The 19,849-nt window shown below is 44.6% G+C and overlaps 1 pseudogene; it reads left to right on the forward strand.

Annotated features, from left to right (window-relative positions):
• The window catches only part of LOC143956787 (uncharacterized), an 802,170-nt pseudogene that overhangs the window by 22,278 nt on the left and 760,043 nt on the right, over positions 1 to 19,849 (forward strand).

Raw genomic sequence — 19,849 nt, forward strand, 5'->3', positions numbered from 1 at the left:
GCATGTGTTAGTGCATGTCTTGGTATCACCAATAAGCATTTTAACCTTCACTGTATATCTCACAAGCACTTGTTCTGTCTTGCTCTTGAGCATCCCAGGGGTTAATTATCAAACATGCAGACAGCTATAGCGTCTAAGAAAGGGGAGGTAGAGAGGGTAGAGGTATACATGCATTATACACAACAGGTCTCACGGCTAAAGATAAGGAACAAAATCACCTATTTATCCTGTCGCCTTCAGTCCTCCTTATCAGGGGGGAGAGATTCCTTCTCCAGCTGCTGCTGACTTTTCCATTGTAACCAGATCACCTTATGCGAGTTATCTCGGAGGGGAAAGGGGGGGGAGGGATGGGGGAGATACTCTCACCAGCTACTGCTGATCTCTTGCTCACATCTCCCGTCCGTCCGGAGGCTGTGCTGTGCGGCCGCTCTCACCTGCCACTATCGCTCTCCACAAAGGTCTCAGCCTGCTCTGAGGGGGGGGGGGAGACAGATCGTCCTAACGGGAGGCTTCCACGCCGTGTCCCCGGTCTTCCATCTGGTTCCTTCACCACCGTGGATAGCTGTCTCTCTCAGCCCTCACGGCCGCCGCGTCAGGCTCCTCCCCCAACGCTCCGACGTCACATCCCCACCTTGAGTCCCAAGCGTGTATTGACTGAGAGCTTGTTCAATTTCTAACCATCTAGTACCTCTGCCTTGAACAAACCAGTACCTTGCCTGAGCCAAAATAGCTGCCAGATAGTAATCCCGCAGCAGAACGTGACCTGCCCCTCCCGCACTCTTCGTCTGAATCAGTTTCCTGAAGGCGCACCTAGCTTTTTTACTCTGCCATAGAAAGGAGTTAATCTTAGATTGTGCTTTAGCGAAAAAGTCGTTTGGAACCGGAATAGGAAGGGTCCTAAATATATATAATAATTGGGGTAATATCAGCATCTTAAAAGCAGCCAACCTACCGGACCAAGACAATTCCTTTTTGGAAATAGGCAACAGTTTGGAGTCCAGATCCTCCAGGAATGGCACATAGTTGTCGTTATACAATTTACCTATTCTCTCAGAGAGCACTATACCTAAGTATTTGATGCCAGTAGAGCTCCAAGTATAAGGGAAGGCTCTCTGTAGTCTGGATTTAGTTCCACCATCTATCCCCAATCCTAGTATCTGAGATTTCCCTTCGTTTACCTTGCAATATGAAACCTTATTGAACAGCGTTAAAGATTCATGTGCCTCAGCCAGGGAAGTCTCCACATTAGTCAGCATCAATATCACATCGTCAGCGAACAAGCTGATACTATGACTATCTGCCCCAACTCCGAAACCCGTTATGCGAGGATGGGATCTAATATGGATTGCCAGAGGTTCCATCAGTAGATTAAATATCAATGGAGAGAGAGGGCACCCCTGCCGTGTTCCATTTGAAATAGAAAACGGGGAGGACATAACTCCTGATACAAAAACTCTCGCCGATGGTGTAGAGTATAATGCTTTAATAGCCGAGTCGATGCCGCCCTCAAATCCAAAGGCCCTTAAAACCTCACCGAGATATTGCCAATGAATTCGGTGAAAGGCCTTCTCCGCGTCTAGAGACAGAAGCAGAGAAGGCCTCCCCTCCGCCTCGGCCAGATGAATTAAGTTAATAAGTCTACGGGTCGCATCTGAGGCCTGTCTATTTTTTGTAAAGCCCGTCTGGTCAGGATGAATGATCGAAGGTAGAATATCCACCATCCGAGCGGCGATTATTTTGGCATATAGCTTCAAATCGCTATTGAGTAAAGAGATTGGTCTAAAATTTTGCGGAGATGTCGGATCCTTCCCCGGCTTAGGCAAGGCTATGATCAAAGCTTCCAGCATCTCTGGCGGGAAAGAAGCAGAGGCAGCAGCTTTATTGAAAATTGTGGTAAGGTGTGGGGTAAGAACGTTTTTAAACAGTTTATAGTATTCACCGCTAAAGCCGTCCGGTCCAGGGGATTTATTAGTTGGTAGGGAATTAATTGCTGACTGAATTTCAACATCAGTAAATGGGGCATTGAGCACATCCACTTGCTCCTGGGTAAGACGTGGGATCGGGAGTCGGGAAAGAAAGTCCACAATGTGTTCTCGATTTGGCTGGTGGGTCGAGGGGTCGTCTTTAAGGTTATATAGTGCACTATAATAGGAACTAAAGGCGTCCGCTATTTTCTTAGGGTGAGTTTCTTTCGTGTTAGAGGTAGGGTGGAAGATAAATGGGATTTTAGATTTATACCTGTGGCCCTTGATTTTATGGGCCAGGAGTTTACCCCCCTTATTGTCAGAAGTGTAAAATGTCATTTTCCTACGTTTGCTGTATTTCTCAAAGTTTTCGAGTAGCAGTACCCTCAGGTCGTGTCTATGCTGAGCTAATTTTTGGGAAATAAGGGCTGTCGGTTTAGCTTTATTAAGCGATTCTAGTTTCTCAATGGCTGACAATAAGCTTGTAATTTTGCTTTGCCTCTGCCTCTTTAGCCTCGCTCCCATTTGGATACAAATTCCCCTCATATACGCCTTATGGGCGTTCCATAACACAAATGGATCTGTAACAGAATCAACATTATCAATAAAAAATTCAGTCAGATGTTTCCGGAGGACCTTCTTGCACTCCTCTCTCTGAAGCACGTAGGTGTTGATTCTCCAGAGCGGGCTCGCAGTAACTGTTGCCGAGCCCGCCATGGATAGCACCACCGGTGCATGATCAGACCAAGTTATTGGCTCGATGTCCACCGAAGAGGTCTGCAACAGAGACTGCTGATCAACTAAAAACAGGTCTATCCTGGAATACACCTGGTGTGGAGGGGAAAAGTAGGTATAGGCCCGCTCGTTTGCGTGCAGGCATCTCCAAGCATCATATAGGCCGTGTTGATGTATAGCGGGTTGCATAGCCTGGCGCAGCCGCGTGGACTGAGATGTAGAATCCGAAGCCGGGTCCGGGGTTAAATTAAAGTCTCCACACATAAGCAGCCTTCCCCTTTGGAGTTTCCGTACTCTTCGCATCAAGCTGTTAAAAAACCTCACCTGGTGGTTGTTAGGGGAGTATACGTTTACAATCGTGTAGGTAGTTAAGTTCACATCACAAATTAGTATCAAGAATCTGCCATGGGGATCACTAATAGCTTCGTGCAATTGAAAAGCCACAGAGTCTCTGATAGCCGTTAGGACCCCTTTTCGTTTGGTATTCGCGTTAGCTGTGAATATGTGCGGAAATTTTTTGTGTGAACATTTGGGAGCTTTAGCAGTCACGAAGTGAGTCTCCTGGGCACAGACAATATCGCATTTGTGCGATTCCGCTTCTCTCCATAGCGAGTGACGTTTCACGGGTGGTTGAGCCCCTTAGTGTTAATAGATAATATATTTAGAGCCATAGAGGGGTTGGGTGCAAGGGATGCTGAAAAGTGTGCTGAGCAGCCCCTCCGCAAAAGGGCTCTACTCCCCATGAGGGGTCCAATTCCCCCTCAAGCATGCCACCAGGGTTGTCAGGTAAACAATACTCACTTTTAGGAGGAGGGATGATCCAGTCCTGGAACTGTGAAGGTCCTGTGATTCTGGCCATGAAGCAACCTAGGATGTCCTTTTCGGCCCTCATCCTCCATTTGGTAAGTAGGTAACGGTTGGCAATTGGTATAGCATCCAAAAAAAAGAAAAAAAACAACAAGAGAATGTAACAGAAGAAATTAAAAAAGAACATTAATTAGTGAACGGATTAGCAACAGTCGCTCTATGGATTCTAGAGCAGGTCTAACAAAAAATAGCCGTGAGCAGCGGGTGCTGCAAAGGTAACTGGGGGAGAAAGTTCAGCCTGAGGCTCCTCAATAACAGAGAACATGGGGACCCAAATTCAGAGGTATACATCCGTCCCGTCTCACGAGTGCGATTTGGCGTTCTTTGAGGTGACGGTTTTCCAATCCTGAGCAACCATTTTCGGGGCGGAAGACATTGCTGCACTGATGTCCAAGTCTGAAAGTATACCCCACTCTCGTAAGAGGGTGATGCCAGTTTCCAGCGAAGTAATGTGGTATGTGCGATTATCCTTGGTCACAGTCAATTTCGTAGGGAATCCCCATTTGTATACTATCTTATGGTTTCTCAAAGCTTTGGTAATGGTATTTAGGTTCTTTCTTTTCTGAAGAGTGAATTGCGAAAGGTCTGTGAAAAACTGCAAGTGCTGAAGTTGTGGCGGAATACGTTCTTTTTGACGCATGGCTGCCATAAGGTCCTCTTTCACATGGAAGAAGTGTAGCCTTAAAAGTACATCTCTCGGTACCTGATCAGATAAGTAAGTCGGTTTGGGAAGACGATGAATCCGATCGATCGTCACGTCAAGATCCGACGCCTCTGGGAGTATTTGTTTAAACATCGTCACCACGTGCGTGTGAAGGTCGGCCTGTACGATCGTTTCGGGGATACCCCTGATTTTGATATTATTTCTTCGTGACCTATCTTCGAGGTCCGCTAATTTCTCCTTTAGCCTCTCCACCTCCCCTTCCCTCTCCTCATGGGCATCAACTAGATCATTTATAGTCCCAGCATATTCTCCCATCTTAGTTTCTATGTGATCCACTCTAACTCCAATAGCATTAAGATCTTTATGAAACCCGTGCATACAGGCTGCCATATCCGACTGGATGGTGCTGCGGAGCGATAACAACATGTCTTTCAGTACAGTATCAACCACCGGTTGATTTTGAGTGGGATAGGATTCGATGGGTTCGGGTAGCTCCCGGGTGTCATCCCCTGAGTCTGCGGATGGGCTGCCCTCTTCGCTCAATCCGCTGCCATCTAGCTTGGGTTTTGATTTAACCGGGCTGCTAGTAGAAGGGGAGGAAGGGTAGGAGTGCTGGCCATTGATGGGGGACTGTTTATGTCGCCGGTTACCTGCTTCTGTGTCCCTCGTGCGCGGCAATGCTTTCTGCGGAGAGTAGGCCCGGGCGCCATCTTGGGTCTCCCTGTCAGGGAGCCTAGTGTAAAAGTCCGTGAGCCGTTGCGGTTTTCCCGCACCTCGGCGCTTGCCGGGCATGGTCCCAGAGGGTAGGGAAGGTCTTCCGCTGACGGGGTATGCTTCCAAAGGGCACGGATGTTATCGATATTAGCCGCTTAGATCCCCAGTCTCCGGAGCTCCGGTATTATGCGACCATCCGGAACTCGCGTCAGGCCACGCCCCCCAAAACGGCCATTTTTAAAATTATTTTAGGCATTGACCCATGTCCCCTGGGGCAGGAGCCAGGTCCCCAAACCCTTTTTAGGACAGTATCTTGCATATTAGCCGTTAAAATGAGCACTTTTAATTTCGAACGTTCGAGTCCCATAGACTTCAATGGGGTTCTAAAGTTCGTTCGAATTTGGGGTCCGTTCGAAAGTTCTGGTGCGAACCGGGGGGTGTTCGGCTCATCCCTAGTGGTGAGATCTTCTTTTCCACTGAAATGCCTCTGTGGGTTTCCAGGGTTACTGAGATCAAAGGGAAGGAAGATCTCACCACATTCCTGAAGTGCGAGGAAGATAATTAGGAATAACTTGCTTTTGAAAATGCAGATAATTGATTTTCAAGATTCGCCTCTTATTCATTTCAATGAGGTTTGCGTTTAAGTCTGCAATTTTTGGATTTTTAGACGGCTTGCCTAAAGTACCCACAAATCTGAACCCCGGCACTTTCCCCACCACTATGCAGCACTTTTCTCCGAATGAGAGCAAAGAATGAGATTCTCCCACTGGAAATTGTAATAAAATGTCAATTTTATCAGCCAATGGGAATAATATATTGTCCTCAGTAAAATAATATTGCATATACAGTATATTGTTTCTATATATTAGATGTATTTAATAATACATTTTAACAAAAGAAACTTTATTCAGCTCTTTTTATATAATTCTGACTTTGGTTTTATTTTTTCTGTACAGATGGATTGATGAACCAAGTTTTCTATCATGTTGAACTTCATCAATACAACTAAGTCACATGGTAAATGAGCCGTATGGGTCTGAAGTGACTGAAAGCCTTTATCACAATTCACTGGAGGATTCACACAGGACACAAGACATATCAGCGTTCTAAAGGTTGTTCTGAATCCTCTTCAACATTGATCCAAACTCAGAGGACAACAGGAGAGAAGCCATTTTATGGAAATGACAATGGCTTTACAGTAAAGTCCATCCCATATATACATAAGAGGAGTCATTTCAGAATATATTTCTTATTTGGAATGTGATAAAGATTTACAATGGAGGCAAAACTTATCACACACCAGAAGGTTTATAATGGAGAGAAGTCTTATCAGTGTTCTGAATGTGACAAAGTTTTTACATTTAAGTCACATCTTATCAAACACCAGAAGATTCACACTGGAGAGAAGCCATATCAGTGTTCTGAATGTAACAAAGCTTTTACAACCAAGAATGATCTTATCATACACCAGAGGGTTCACACCGGAGAAAATCCATATCCGTGTTTTGAATGTGGCAAAGCCTTTAACTACTTCCCACCCGGGCTAATGTACATATACGGCCGGGTGGGAGCCGCCTCCTTCGGAAGGAGGGGGATCACACGCGCGCGCGTGCTTGCTTACGCAGCGGCGCGATCCAGATGCGCTCGTGTCACCCGGACACGGCGCATCTCTGATCGGCAGGAGGTGCTCTGTGATTGGCCCTCCTGATCACATGATGGCCGTGTCCAATCACAGCCATCATGTGATCAAAACAAACAGCTGGTTGCTAGGCAATCGGCTCCTCCTCTCCTCACACGGAAGTCGTCGCTGAGGAGAGGAGAGCAGATCGCTGCAGACGGCTGGTGATCAGTGAGTATGAGCTGTTTTTACAGCTTTTCACTCACTGATCACCAGTCTAGTGTAAACCTACAGTGTACACACACATGTCCCCAAAATACACATGTCACCACACATGTCCCCAAATAATAATGTCCCCAAATAATAAAAAGACATGTCCCCCCTAAAAAACACATGTCCCACTAAAATCACATGTCCCAGTGATCACCTGCACACATCTGTACATGATCATTTGCGTACATATGTCCGTGATCACACAAACAAATTATTATACACATAAATTAATTTTTTTTTTTACCAAAGACATGTAGCAGAATACATTTTGGCTTAAATTTATGACAAAATTTGATTTTATTGGATTTCTTTTAAAATAGAAAAAAGAAAATATTGTTTTTTTTTCCAAATATCTGCTTTTTTTGCACTTATATCGCAAAAAAATAAAAAACAGAGTCGTGAATAAAGCTCTATTTGTGCGATAAAATGATAAAAATTTCATTTGGATACAGTTGCGAGAGCAATGAAAGCTGAAAATTGGGCTGGGAAGGAAGGGGGGCGAAAGTGCCCTGTATGGTAGTGGTTAAACAGAAGTCAGAGCTTATGAGACACCAGAGGGCTCACACTGGAGAAGCCATATCAGTGTTCACAATGTGACAAAGCTTTTATAGGGAGGGATGCCCTTTTCCGACACACAAGGGTCCACACCAGAGAGAAGCCATATCAGTGTTCTGAATGTGGCAATGCTTTTACATTGAAGTCAAACCTTATCAGACACCAGAGGGCTCACACTGGAGAGAAGCCATATCAGTGTTCTGAATGTGGCAAAGCTTTTTACACAGACATCACATCTTAACAGACACCAGAGGAAAGCCATTTTAATGCTCTGAATGTGACAAGGCTTTTACAGTTAATGTTGGCATCATCTATCACCAAAGGATTCACAAACTTCAGCTGCAGAGAGGAAACACTGGAAGAAGAGGGTATCAAAGAAGTTGCTGACATCGCATTCGTTTCACAGCCCCAATGTCATCCCACAAGCTAGGGAAGAAGTGAAAAGATAAAATGCTACTTAAACAAAGTAACTAAAATTTGTGAGCAAACTGGAATGTAATGGTTGGATGCTTTGAGTTTAGTTCTTATCTCCATCAGACACACACTTAGAAGGCCTACAAATATATTACCTTTTGAAATTTTCTTTTAACCAGTTCCCGACTGGCACATGCCCATGTACATCGGCAGAATGGCACGGGCAGGCATATTGGTGTCCAGGTACGTCCATTTTAATATGCCGCCCTGCCATCGAGTGCGCGGCGCCGGCGGCACGCACTCACATGCCGGTTGGGACCCCCATGAGTCCGGTTGCAGGTCCCGCAGACTCTATCGCCACGGGGATACCCTCGATCGTCTCATAGGGATACCCACGATCATCTCACGGGGTGGCTGAACGGGGAGATGCCATTGTAAACAGCATCTCCCGGTTCTGCCTAGCAACAACAAGTGACACTGATCTCTGCTCCATGTGATTGGAGCAGAGATCAGTGTTCACTAACACAAAACCCAGCCCCCAACAGTTAGTAACACGCCCCTAGGAACACTTAACCCCCTACACTGCCACTCCCTGGTTAACCCCTTCACTGCTAGTGTCTTTTACACAGGAATCAATGCATTTGTATGGCACTGATTGCTGTATAAATGACAATGGTCCCAAAAATGTGTCAAAAATGCCCGATGTGTCCGCCATAATGTCACAGTCACAATAAAAAAAAAAAAAAAAAAAAAAAATCGATGATCGCCGCCATTACTAGTAAAAAAAATATTAATAAAAATGCCATTAAACTATCCCCTATTTTGTAAACGCTATAACTTTTGCGCAAACCAATCAATAATCGCTTATTGCGAGATTTTTTTGCCAAAAATATGTAGAAGAATACGTATCGGCCTAAACTGAGGGAAATTTTTTTTTTATATATATTTTGGTGATTTTATTATAGCAAAAAGTAAAAAAGAATGCGTTTTTTTCACAATTGTCGCTCCATTTTTGTTTATAGCGCAAAAATTAAAAACCGCAGGGGTGATCAAATACCACCAAAACAAAGCTCTATTTGTGAGGAAAAAAAGAAATTTTGTTTGGGAGCCACGTTGCACGACCGCGCAATTGTCAGTTAAAGCGACGCAGTGCCGAATCGCAAAAAAGTGGTAAGCCAGGAAAATGGTCCGGGGCTGAAAGTGGTTAAATAAGCATCCATGACTGCATTTTTTTTTTTCCCATCAACATTCCCATGTGTACCTTTTTTTTTTTCATGGAGCTTTGTCGGAACATGTAATGCATTTTCATCGTTCACTAACTGAGTTGTGTTCCCAAGTGTTTTCTTCATTGCCAGATCCTGAGCGAATACATGACCAACAATGCCGCAGTACAAAGACTAGTGGTCAAGCGGCATCTTGCCAAACCTCTGAGGCCTCATTTGGGAAAGTCCATTCCAAAATCTTTTGACTGTTGATACATCATCAACCAGGCTTGAGGGCTCCAGCTAAGTCCACCTTGTCCACACCTCCCATTACATGTTCCACCTCCCTCTTCACGATCGATGCTTCCGTTCCATGTTTCATATCCTCCCATGGATGAAAGCTTTGCAGGCAGGTCTGTAGTTGGGGCACCAGCCAGGGAGAAGTCTCGGTCTAGTGAGAAAGCAACTTCCCAAGCTGGTGTAGGTCTTCCAACACTGAGTCGCGGTTGTTTATGGGATTCATTCAACAGTACCACTTAATCCCAATTGATTCTACTGAAAGCCTCAGAGATTCCATTAGGAAAAAACATTTGATACCCTTATTATATTGTTTTCTCTGTCCAGCTATTGATCCTCTCGATAGACTATACACACACAATACAACTGCAAGAGATCTGAGCTTACAAAAAAAAAAGAGTGCGGTCCTATCCTTACCACTTCTACGGGGAGGCTGAGATTCCTCTGATTGGGGTTCACTTTAATGACTCTGAATGGACAGATCTCTGTTTGGGGTAAAGTTTGCAAAGAACACTTCTTATCCCTGGAAATATTATGATGTTGGCACTAAACTGTAACTATGGGCAACATCAATAATTACCGTATTTATCTGCGTATAACACGCGCCGGCGTATAACACGAACCCCAATTTTAGGAGGGAATTTTAAGGAAAAAAAACACCTCACATTTAAATGCACCTCAATGCAGCCTTGTCAGTGTCCATCTGCAGCCTTGTTCATCATTGCACCCTTTGTCTTTGTCCATCTGCACCCTTGTTAGTGTCCATCTGCACCCTTGTCCATCATTGCACCCTTGTCAGTGTCCATCTGCAGCCTTGTCGCTTTCCGCCATTCTCGGCAGCTCTCGGCCGCTCTCGGCAGCTTTCAGCAGCTCACGTGGGAATGCGAGAGCCGCCCAAAGCTGGCGAGTATGCCCGAAAGCCACCAAGAATGGCCAAAAGTGACCAAAAGCCGCGAGAGCAGACGAGAGGCTCACAATCGGCAATGGATCGGCGTATAACACGCACCCACGATTTCCCCCTGATTTTAAGGGGAAAAAAGTGAGTGTTATACGCAGATAAATACGGTACATAAATGATAAACATCTGCACAAATAACAGATTGTATGTTTTTCCGAGTCTCCACTTGTAACATTTTTATTACCTGTTGATCCTCCCAGTAGATCTTTTTTTCCTTCTACTTCCTGTAGAAAGCCAAGATATTTGTCAAAAATAGCAGTTAGAGGAATTGGGAAACACCATATAACACTGTCGGGGGTGCTTACAACTGTCAGTTTTCATTCATATGGTGGTTTAACCACTTCAGCCCTGGGAAGGTTTTCCCCCCATCCCGACCAGAGCACATTTTACAATTTGGCACTGCGTCATTTTAACCGGTCATAAAATGCTGTACCCAAACAAAATTTGCGTCCAAATAGAGATTTCTTTTGGTGCTATTTGATCACCTCTGCGTATTTTTATTTTTTGCACTATACACAAAAAAGAGCGACCATTTTCAAATAAAAACAATATTTTTTGCTAGAATAAATATCCCCAAAAAGGTTTTTTAAAAAACAGAAATTTCTTCATCAGTTTAGGCCAATATATATTCTTCTACATATTTTTGGTAAAAAAATAAATAAATAAATAAATAAAAAAAAAATAAAAAAATAAAAAATCGCAATAAGCGTGTATTGATTGGTTTGTGCAAAATGTATAGCATCTACAAACTAGGGGGTAGATTTATAGCATTTTAATTATTTTTTACTAGTAATTGCGGTGATCTGCATTTTTTAACATTATTGCAACAGACACTTTTGACACATTTTTAGGACCATTGACATTTCTACAGCGATCTGTGCTATAAAAATGCACTAATTACTGTGTAAATGATACTGGTAGGGAAGGGGTTAACACCAGGGGGCGATCAGGGGGTTAACTGTGTGTTCCCTCAGCATGTTCTAACTGTATGGGGATAGGACTGAGTAGGAGAGGAGACATATCACTGTTTCTACTTACTAGGCACAAACGGCACGTCTCCTCTCCTCTGACAGCACAGGGATTTGTGTGTTTACACACATAAATCCGTGGCACTGGTGGTCCCTGACGTGGTCATCCCTGACCTCCCCCCCCCCCGGCATAATACTTAAAAAGGTATTCTTAATTTTCATTGTCGCACTTTAAGCATCATTAAAATCACTGCTCCTGGAAAAAAAAAAAAAAACGATTTCCTTAAATTTTTGTTTTTTTATTGATACATGTCCCCATGTGCAGTACCCGGGCCTCCATATCCCTTTTATGCCCAATTACTTCAGAATGGGCACTTTTCATTTTTCCTGTTTGGCTCCCATAGACTTCAATAGGGTATGGCGTTCGGGTTAGAACTTTTGCCCCTGTTTGGGAGTTCTGCTGCAAACCAAACAGGGATGTTCAGCCCATCCCTGGATCAAAGTAAGGAAGGCTCAGTCGATCCATCACATGAAGGATCCCTCAGTACAATTGCAGTAAGGATCTGTCGGACAGTCACAGAAAGGAAGAAAGGATCAGTCGATCACAGGAAGGAGTGCATGGTCAATTGCAGAAATGATCTAAGGAGGGAAGCATCAGTCAGTCGATTGCAGGAAGGATCGGTCAGTCGGAGGAAGCAGTCAATACAAAGAAGGATCAAAGAATTTATCGAGGGAAGGAAGGGTTGATCGATCACAGGAAACATTGGTCGATCTCAGGAGAGATTGGTCGATAATAGAAAACATTTCTTGTTTGATCACATGAAGCATCAGTTGATGGAAGGAAAGATCAAATAATTGATCAATCGTAGGAAGCATTGGTTGATCGAAGCAAGGATCAAAGGATCAAGGATCAATCAGTCATTTGCAGGAAGGATTGGTCAGTTGATCACAGTATGAATCAAAGTGAGAAAATATCGGTTGATTGATCACAGGAAGGATTGATCAGTTGATCACAGGAAGGCTCAGTCAATCAAGAAAGGATTGGTTGTGGATGAAATGAAGGAAGCATTGGTCAAATCAATTGCAGGAAGGATCAAAGTAAGGAATGATCTGTTACTTGAAAGCAGAATCGATTGCTCTTGCAAATGATCGGTCAATCAATTAAAGGAAGGATCTGTCGGTCATTCACAAGACAGATTGGTTGATTGCAGGAAGGATGAAAGGAAGGAAGGAAGGACCAGTTGATTGATTGCAGCAAGGATTGATGTAAGACAGGGTGGATCTGTCACAGAAAGGATGAAAGGAAGGAAGGACCGCTCAGTCGATCACAGGAAAGATTGGTCTGTTGATTGCAAGAAGGTTCAGCAAGTCGATCGCAGGATGAGTCAGTTGGTTAATTGCAGGAAGCATCAGTTAATGGAAAGAAGGATCAAAATAATTTATTGATCAAAGGAAACATTGATTAAACAAGGTTCAACCGCAGGAAGGATCAAAGTAGAGAAAGAGTGGTCGATCAATTGCAGGAAGAATCACTAAATCTATCGCAGGAAATATCTAAGGAAGGAATTTCTTGATCAATCGCAGATGACATTGGCAGATCGATCACGGGAAGAAAAGGTCAATCACATGCATACTCTGTTTGATTGCAGGAAGAATCGGTTGGTTGATCACAGGCATGCTCTGAGGAAGAAAGCATTGTTCAATCATAGCAGGAAGGATTGGTTTATTGATTGTAGGAATGAGCTAAGAAGGGAAGGATTTGTCAATCGATCACAGAAAAGATTGGTCAGTCAATCGCAGGAATGATTTAAGGAAGGAAGCATTGATCACAGGAAAGATCAGTCAGTCAATCACAGGATGGATTGGTCAGGCAATAACAGGAATAATTTGTAAGGATCAGTTGATCATTTGCAGAAAGGATTGCTCGATCAATCACAAGAACCACAGGACGGACTGGTTGGTCGACTGCAGGAAGGATCAGTCGATGAAATGCAGGATCAAAGAATTGACTGATCAATGGAAGGCTTGATCTCAGGAAACATTGTTCGATGAAAACAAAGATCAAGGATCAGTCGGTTGACTGCAGAATGCATCAAAGGATCCATCCAAAGTTTTAAAGGAAATAAGGATTGTTCAGTTGATCAATCGCAGGACAGATTGGTCAGTAACTGGAAGGATCAGAGGAAAGAAGGATTTTTTGATCAAAGGATCCGTCAGTTACAGGAAGGATCATTGGGTCGATTGCAGAAAGGATTAAAGTAATGAAGGATCAATTGATTGATTGTAAGAAAGATCTTTGGTCAATTGCAGAAAGGATTGGTCTGTCGATTGCAGGAAGGATCAAAGTAAGGAAGGATTGATCAATCACAGGAAGGATCGGTCAGTCAATTGCAGGAAAATTGGTTGGTTCATCATAAAAAAGGAATGCTTAACTTATTTCAGGAGGGATTGATCAAATGCAGAAAAGAACAATTGATTGATCGCAGGAAGGATCAGTCAGTCAATTGCAGAAAGGATCAAAGGAAAGAAAGATTGTTTGATCGATCAGTCACAGGAAGAATTGGTTAGTGGATTGCAGGAAGGATCAGTCAATGGCAAGAAGGATCATTTGGTCAATTGCAAGAAGGATCAAAGTAATGAAGGATCAGTAGATCGATTTAAGGAAGGATCGGTCAGTCGATAACAGCAAGGAATGGTTGATTGCAGGAAGGATCAGTCAGTTAATCGCAGGACAGATTGGTCGATTGCAGAAAGGTTCAGTTAATCGGTCACATGAAAGGATTGGTAAATCGCAAGAATGATCAGTCAGTCGATCACAGGTAGAATCAGCTGGTCGATCGCAGAAAGGACCGGTTGGTCGCAGGAAGGATCAGTTAGTCAATCACAGGAAGGATCAAATGAAAGAAGGATCTGTTGATTGCAGGATGGATCAAAGTAGGGAAGGATCACATGTTCAATTGCAAGAAGGATTGATCACAGGAGGGATTGTTCAAGGGATCACAGGAAGGATCAGTCGATCAGTCGCAGGAAGGATTGGTGGCTTTTGTGCAAGAAGATCAAATTAAGGAAGTATTGGTTGATCTGTTGCAGGAAAGATCACTCAGTAAATTGTTCATCTCTTGTGAATACAATAAAGTTGATACTTGCATCTATAATGTTTGGGGGTTCTATCTATCTAATGAGCAGTTAGGAAATCTTCCAGCATGGCCCACCTGAGAGATGATTGGCTCCACCTGACAGGAAGTACAATCATCAACTGAGAGGTTAAACCCCACCCCCTCTTCCCTCACACCAGCCTGAAAAACCCTCCAGATTTTAGAGTATATCTTTCTTGTGATTGGCTTCTGGCTCAGAAGGAGGAAGAACTCTGAGGATTTCTCGCTCAAGAACCAGGCCATCAGTCTAATGCCGCGTACACACGAGCGGACTTTACAACATCCAAAGTCCGAAGGACTGAGTCCGTCAGACTATATGATCGTGTGTGGGCTGCAACGGACTTTTGACTCACCAAAGTCCGAAGGACTTTAGAATATGGAACATGCTTCAAATTTTCCCGACGGAACTCCGTCGGACCCGGTCCCCTTCGAAAACTCCGCTTGTGTGTATGCTACTCCGACGGACTAAAACCGACGCTAGGGCAGCTATTGGCTACTGGCTATGAACTTCCTTATTCGAGTCGGGTCATACATCATCACGTTCGAATCCGTCGGAGTTTAGTGTGATCGTGTGTGGCCAAGTCCGTTCGGCCGAAAAGTCTGTCAGAACTCCGTCGGAACTCCGGCAGAACTCCGGCGGAACTCCTTTGGAAGTCTGTCGGACATAAGTCCTCTCGTGTGTACGGGGCTTTAAGAAGCCTGGGTCAGGGTGGTGTACTGGCCCGAGTAGGAGCAGGTCCCATGTGACTGGACACCGCTGTGAGGAGACATCGACACAGGGTCATGAACCAGACCCATCTTGGCCACCACAGGGCCGCTAACAGCAGACAGCACCTTGAGAGGCTTAGCTTTTACAGTACCAGGGACTCAGCACCAGGGGGGTGACAAGTGGATGCTAGGGCAACATCCCAGTCTTGGGCCAACGTGCCTACCCCTCCAGACCCTGTTCCTGAGAAAGGGAAAAATATTGTTCCACCTTTCGGTTCTTCCTCCCGGCAAAAGGGTCTATTTCCAGGGTACCAAAAAATGTTAGTCGAACAGAAAAACATCTCACTGTTTAACTCCCCCCCTCCTTGATGAATGGGCTGCCAGCTGAGAAAGTCCCACCTCAGGCTCTCCAGGGTCAGACTCAAAAGGCTTTGGGACCTGGTGCCACCCTGGTGCCACATGTACATTACCATCGTAGTATTGTCTGAGAGGATCTGGACTTCTTTTCTGCTGCTCTTGAAAGCCCCTAGGACCTGCCTTACAGCCCGGAGTTCTTTATATTTTGGAAGAACTCCATGGCCTTTGGACGCAAGATCTCCAGATGGGGAGGGGACACCTTCCCATATAGGGAGGAGAGCAGGAAGAACTTAAGCTCCCATGTCACAGCTGTATACATACCGTCATTAACCCGGGCACTCTCATGATGTGCCTCCCGGAGCACTCCGCAAGGCTGATCAATGGAGAGACCTCCCCTGAAACCTTCACGATCTTTTCCTGGAGCAGAAACAGCATCTGGATCCTGGAGGCAACCTGTGCATTTCAGTGCAGCACATTCAAATCAATGGGGAAGAACTGCAAATGCTCCGCAATTGTGTGGTTGGATTTGTTTGTCAGAAAAAAAAAAAAGGGGGGAATAAAACAAGTAGTGAGGAGACGTCGGATCGCTTCTTCATCACCTGCCAGTCGCCTCTGGAGCGTAATCTCGGACTTCAGAGGGAAGGGAGATCAGATATATGTCTACATCTACCTTACTGGGATTCTTATTTTGGGTTTTGTTTTTTTAACAATTATATTTTTATTTTATTTTTTAAATTTTTTGGGAGGGGGCTTTGGAGAGATATCTGGGGTCTATACAGACCTCCAATATTTCTTATTTGAGACAGAGAAATAGATTGAAGACAGAGTTCAGTCCCTTTCTCTGCAGGCTCAGCTACAATACATATGAATGAATAGAAGTCTCTGCAGAGAGGATCCTATCCATTCATAAATGGAGGCAAAGTAATCACACGCTGTACCTGTGCCCACCAGGTGTATTATAACGCCAGCATTGCACACACAGGGGCTGGACCCCCCATGTACAAGGGACCTAAGCCATACAATCAGCTTGTCACCCATCCCCCCAGACTCCTATAACTGGAAGATTATATTCTTGGGGGGGATGAGTTGTAGAAGAACCCAGACCACGGGATTGTGCGGTGAAAATATCATCCAACTTTATTAATCATATATTATGTGACACTTCAACAACAGAAGAAAAGAAATTGATTGTTTACATTTCATATTTATAACATCTATGCCAGTGATAGCGAACCTTGGCACCCCAGATGTTTTGGAACTACATTTCCCATGATGCTCTGGCACTCTGCAGTGTAGTGGAGCATCATGGGAAATGTAGTTCCAAAACATCTGGGGTGCCAAGGTTCGCCATCACGGATCTATGCTAAGAAACTGATTACCATATGACACGCCCCTCATTAATACCAACCACACCCTCTTATGTAACCCTCTAAACACCAAATCCCTGTAAATTCCCAGAAGACACTTTAATATTGTATCCATAACAAGCTGATTGGGTAGAAGATAATCCAGAGCCCCTCCTGCTCATTCCCACCCAACAAGTCCATGTCACCATCTACAAGGTTAGAGGACCTGAAGAACAAGACCATGACCACCAGGACCATCTCCTGACTGAAGCCATGTTCACATTTCTTTCTAATCCTGCTTTTATGGTCTCATCAGATACAGGTTTGTCAGATCTACATCAGTGGAACCCTTTCACTCCGGCCAATGGAAGGTTTACATCAGCAACAGCAGCAGCACGGGCTTATAGCTATAGTACCAGGGGGGTTTGTCTACATTTGTTACACCAACTGTCGGCTTTCTTATAGAAGCGATTCAGATGCACTGAAGGTATCCCCCCCTCCATGTATACCGGGTTCAGCTACACCTTCTGCAAGCCCAGGACAGACATGGTGGGTGTCAGTAGTGAGAGCAGAAGGAGATAGGCAAACATCCGATCTCTCATCTCCCCTTCAGTGAATGAACATGGAAGATGTAAGATTATGTCATTTCTGGGTTCAGAGATGTCATTCCCTGGTTACTGTGGCCAGGGAAGCAGCTGATCAAGCAACGTGTGTGTGTGTGTGTGTGTGTGTGTGTGTGTGTGTGTGTGTGTGTGTGTGTGTGTGTGTTACTCAGCCAAGTTCCAACTAAACCCATCCAATAAAAATGGACCCCACTTCCCCCCACCCAGGTGCCTGTTGGTCCTCCTTTACCTTGTGTAGATATTCCCTTCTGAGATCCTCATGACATAAAATAAATGTACAACACTCTCTATGTGACACCATTTTGTAGACTCCACCTTGAGTTTCCGAGAGATAGTCAGCAGCCATGCAGTTCTGTGACACCACCTTAGGTGATGGAGACACTTCTGCTGTCAGCTCTGCTATAACATCAATGGTCTCAATGGTTATCTGATCCATGACTCCAGTACACGGGTTCATCTTACTTATCTTAGATGACTTAGACTCCCCATCCCATCTATGAAAGGCTCACTGCATAAAGCATATCCAGTCCAGAGAAAATGTTTCTTCTCACTGGAAGGTCAGGGGAGTATTGGGAGAAATTGAGGCTTTCCCTTATGGATATGGGGGGGGCAACATCACCTAAAGTACAGCTATGGGTGGGATTGAAGGGAAGACATTTTAGGGGGCTCCTTCCACACAAGAAGGAAATGTTATCTGGAAGGACTAGGAATCCATTGGACCAATGGGGATTAAACATTCTGCAATTACATTGAGAAACCATGAAATGTTACTGGCCTGTGATTGGCTCTCCTATTGTTAGTGAAGTAAGTGAAACTCCCCTTGTTGGTATCATTCATGGAATTTAAGAAACCATGTGAAATGTTTCCCCCAAATACAAAAAGGTGACCCCCTTGGGTAGGTACCCCTCCTAATATGAGTTTGTAGTCCCTGCTACTACAGGAAACATGTGGGCAATCATTTACACCTTTTACAGCAGGACAGTAAATATCAGAAGACAATTCAAACATAAGACCAACAGCAGGAAGTCTTCTAACCTAATGTGTAATGTAATCTGTCATTAGAATCCCCAGAGTTCCCTCTGCAACATCGTTTTATCACCTGTTATCCTGTCTGTAGATCTGTTATTTTCCCACCTTCTGTAACAGGATGACAACCCTCATCATTCTGCAGTAACATTACACAGCAGTGTTATCACCCTGTACAGGGAAGTCTTAGCCCTTGTACACACGGTCGGACATTCTGCCAACCAAATCCGTCGGATTTTGTCCGACGGATTGTGTCCGAAACTGTTGCATACACAGTCGGACCAAGTTGTCGGAAAATCCGATCATTCAGAACATGATGACGTTATTTAGTTACGACGGGACTACGTTCAGGCTAGTAGCCAATAGTGATGGACAAACTTCCGACGGGACGTTTTGCAAACGCCGATAGTTCGCGAAACGGAAAGTTTGCGGCGGGCCCCATTGACTTCAATGGGAGGTGAACTTCGCAAACCTTTAGGTCAAATTTGCAGCCACAAGATAATTATTAGCTGGGCAAACATAGTCCCACCACATGGCCAATGACATAATACATGTATGAGGTGAATTTGGGATCGATAACTACAAGCATTCTTTTTTTATATGGGAAATTGTTCTGACAATTCAGGACTGTGGAGCGCATGAAGGCAATGGAGGAGAGGGAAGGTCAGGGACCAGAGTAGGCAAAGAAGAGGGTGCAGGAGATGATCACCAGCAGCGTGACATACAGCAATGACACCTGCACCGTGATAGAGTTATCTGACAGCAGCACCGTGATACAGATCACTGACATCAGCAGCGTGACATAAAGCACTGACATCAGCACCGTGATATACAGCACTGACAGAAGCAGCGTGACATTAAGCACTCACACCAGCACCGTGATATACAGCACTGACAGCAGCACCGTAAGCAGCCCCAGGAGTAAGTCAGCACAGCACAGGGATGGTGTGATCCCCTCATAATAAGCAGGCCCAGGAGAAACTAAGCACAGCACAGGGATGGTGTGATCCCCTCATAATAAGAACCCCCAGGAGTAAGTCAGCACAGCACAGGGATGGTGTGATCCCCTCATAATAAGCAGGCCCAGGAGAAACTCAGCACAGCACAGGGATGGTGTGATCCCCTCATAATAAGAACCCCCAGGAGGAAGTCAGCACAGCACAGGGATGGTGTGATCCCCTCATAATAAGAACCCCCAGGAGGAAGTCAGCACAGCACAGGGATGGTGTGATCCCCTCATAAGCAGCCCCAGTAGAAATATGACACCGCTCAACCTCTTCAAAGAGGAGGGTAGGGGCAAATAGTACGGTGTGCTTTTTTGGGACAAGGAAGTGAGCCAAATGAAGAAAGAAGGTCTGTGTGCTTGATTAAAAAAATAGTTTATAGACATATACATGGTCTACTT

Source organism: Lithobates pipiens, unplaced genomic scaffold, assembly GCF_037356315.1.
Source record: "Lithobates pipiens isolate NorthernLeopardFrog02 unplaced genomic scaffold, aLitPip1_a1.2 Scaffold_41, whole genome shotgun sequence".
NCBI lineage: Eukaryota > Metazoa > Chordata > Amphibia > Anura > Ranidae > Lithobates > Lithobates pipiens.